The sequence below is a fragment of the Pinus tabuliformis genome, chromosome 4_2, assembly GCF_031772625.1.
Source record: "Pinus tabuliformis cultivar Carrire ecotype Pingquan chromosome 4_2, CPIR1, whole genome shotgun sequence".
In the NCBI taxonomy this organism is placed as follows: Eukaryota; Viridiplantae; Streptophyta; class Pinopsida; order Pinales; family Pinaceae; genus Pinus; species Pinus tabuliformis.
Genome location: NC_142304.1, coordinates 728,126,313 through 728,129,938, shown reverse-complemented (window position 1 = coordinate 728,129,938; position 3,626 = coordinate 728,126,313).

Genomic DNA, 3,626 nt, shown 5'->3' with positions numbered 1-3,626 from the left:
ATATTCACTCTCTTCGGGAAAGGTATGATTAACTGAAAGTGAAATCAGGTCAAATGTTACCTCAACCTGTTGATTTGGGTCGGGTATAAACTCATTGGATTCACATTCAGAGAGAGTGGGTTTGACTGACATTTGATTTGGGTCAGTCACTTTATCAACTAGTGAAGGATTAAGGGATAGTTTCCTGTAACCAGATGGAAGTCACTGCGGTGAAGCAGGACGGTTATCCAACACACTTTTGGCTTCATCCATATAGGGACAAAGGTGAATGGGGTGATTCCCTTCACATAACCTACAGGGAAACTTAACTTTACCCTTTTTTCCATGAACTTTACTACCACTAGTTGATGGTGTGTTACCAATGTGATCTCCATAAGTTGATGACACAAGACGATGTGAACGAGAAGACCATTCTTCTAAGATCTGAGGAATATCAAGACAATTTCAAAGAAAATGGTCTCCCGCACAAAGTTTGCATGGATATCGAACTTTGTGAGGCTTGATGGACGATTTCTTATCAGATGTTACATTCAAAGCAATGGTTACTTGGTTGCCCCTCTGCTGAATTTGCTTCTTCTTCTTCTTTTTCCCTTTCTTCTTCTTCTTAGCTACCTAGTTACTAGTACCAATACTTTCACCAGGTGAAGAGGAAGAAGGTGAGGAAGAAACAACCGAAGAAGAAGGAAATGGGTCAACTTTAGGATCAACTGGAGGTTGATTTTGTCCAGTTGGAGGAGTACTTGATTGCGGAGAAATCATGACATTTTGAACCAAGGAGGTTGAAAACAACCATACTGGAAAGCCAATGGTAAATCCCGGAAGGGACAATGTCACCATATAAGGAGCACCAATATTTTTGAAAGGAGGAAAAGGATTAGGATTCCCATCAAAAGGAATTCCTTGATTGGTGGACTCCGGATTTGTTGCCATATGTTTCAACCTAAAATCAAATAAGGAGTAAGTATGAAGGATGTTATCCGTAGTCAAATAATTTTTTTTTAATCAAAGTAACATAACAAAACAAAAGAAGGATAATCTAGGCAAAAGGTTTACCAAGCAACTGTGAACTGCAAAATACCTCTCGGGGAATCGAGAAGTAAGGGTAGGAAATCTCCCCGAATGTTGTGTTCAATGTATCATAGTGTACATGGTGGCTGACTCGGTTACCTAAGAATGGATAGAAACCTAGTGTTGTCCCCCAATATGCAGAGGCCCAATCGGTATTAGTGTTGTCTAATGCAAAATTGCACAGTGAGAGCATTCCCATATACTTTACGTACTGTAACACCGCCCTATATACCCGAAGGTACATGGAAGGGCTATGATATACTCACGTATGTGGAATGAGGTATCACACTTGGGATGTATTCCAGACAAGTTAGTGACAGTTGCTATGTTTTACGACGCCGGAACACGTCTCTAGCGTGGACCTCTAAATGTTTTTAGTTAGGTGACAATGCTCCATTAGGTAAATTCAGATAAATTTTATGTTGATATTCTTTAAAATTTTCCCTTCAAGGTTCACCACGTGATGTATGTTTGCAATTCCTAAAATGTAACTAATATGATAAGCATTATTTTCATTCAATTTAACAATGAAAACCTTAGCTAGTAGGGATAGAGCAATCAGATCTTTGAGAAAAAGCAAAGAGCACATCTAATGCAATTTCCCTAGCTATTCCTATCAAGCATTCACAAACTTTAATATGCATGATGCATGTTTTTCTTTTCGATCCCCTTAATGTTATGATGAACAAAAAGGAAACTAATGCACATACAATCAATCAATCTTTTATAAGAACAAAGACTTTATGAAAATTCAGTTTTAAAGGAAAATAAGACTTTTACAACACTTTCTTTTGAACAAAGATTAATCAATTATATTCTAACTTTGACTATAGATCTATCATGACAAAGAAAACATTTAAGAAACATTAATCAATCAAGTCAAAGTAAGGCTAGACAAGGAGATAAAAACTTGTTCTTTGAGACATGACATTCATTGATCAATCAACAAACAAACAAACAGAGAAAAGTTGGCAAAGACACATTCCAAAGGTGGGAAACTGACCCTAGGAGGATCAGCATAGCGCTGAATGGGAGACAGTGCGCTTCAAAGCACTGTTCCTAAGCCAAGGGTGCTCTGCAGCACACTGTGTCCCTCACAAGCCTGCACTGGTGACAGTGGGCCATTTGAAAAGGCAATTTGACACAATTTTGACCAAATTTTCGATGCAAAAGAGCTAAAATACAATCAATAAACACAAGTAGGGTCTGCAAGAATTTCCTAGGAGGTGGATAAGCTATTAGGAAAGGTGATCTTTCCCTAGTATAGTCGCTAATTTGTTTTGGAGAATTTGGTATCTACGGATAAATATTAATTCCCTAGATAAGTAGCCATATCTAGAACAACAGCTTAAAGTATTTTAGTCTTTTCCTATAAGTAATAGATAATATGAGAAGATGAGAATACCTACTTGTAGTTCTGATTTTCTCTCGTCTCCTTTGTATCATTCCTTTTGCTCCTTCCCGTACTTAATACACTTGAGAAGTACTTGTAAACACAAAACAGAAAACAAATAATCGATCAAAGAAAAATATCTATTGAATATAAGTGAATGGAATCAGATACATTTCACACATATAAGCATTATAAGACAATAAAAACATATGGGGGAAAGGTTCAAATAATTTATTGAATAAAAGAAAGAATTACAACCATTGTGTCTGATTCAAAGTCATTCCTCCAGCTTGGATCCCATCCACATCACATCAAAAGCATGACAAACTTGTAGCATTACATTGCTTGCTTCAAAGCCAATTATCATAGCAACATTATCTCCTTACAATTCAACATAATCCAACCCCTGATCACTTAGTTGAGTGGTCCATTTATAGGGAGATGAAGGAGTTTTTGTCATAAATGGTGGTATTGAATGGCCTTTCATACTTAGAATTAGTTCCATAGAGGAAGGATGAGAGGATAGGATGCATCTTAACTCATTCCTCATTCATTTTCGAGCTCATAGGAGTTGATAAGTGAGGGAACCTTCTAGATGACTCCAAAAGATAAGAATATTCCCCAAACCCTATGTGAATTTGGCTCAAACTCGCCTAACACAGGTGAAAGGAAGCCTAAGTGCTCTACAGAGCACCTTGGCATGGACTTAACTACTTTACAGCGCACCCTTACATGGGCCTACCTGTGCTGGTCCCTCTGGAGGCCATTTCTGGATGTCTTCAAGTCATGAAACTATTTGGGAAAGAGGAATTGAAAGGGGTGACTTGTTTAGGGCATGTAGCAATTGAAATTAGGGTTTGATGAGCCCTAAAACACTGACTTGTATGATGGGATTGATGTGCCCAAATGGATCTGTAACACTATGGTAACAAAATTGGTGTTTCTTTATGATTAGGTTAGGGAGGTAGAGGGTTATCTGTCCATGTCTTTGAGCTAAGGGGTTAGTTTATGTGTATATAGTTATGTTGGCCTTATGCATGTCAATGTTCATATCAAATTATGTATAGGTTTTATAACATGGATATTATACTTAATAGTGTGTCATTGTAATAGATGCATGTTACATGGCTTCTAATGGAGATTCCTCAAATCATGATAATAGACC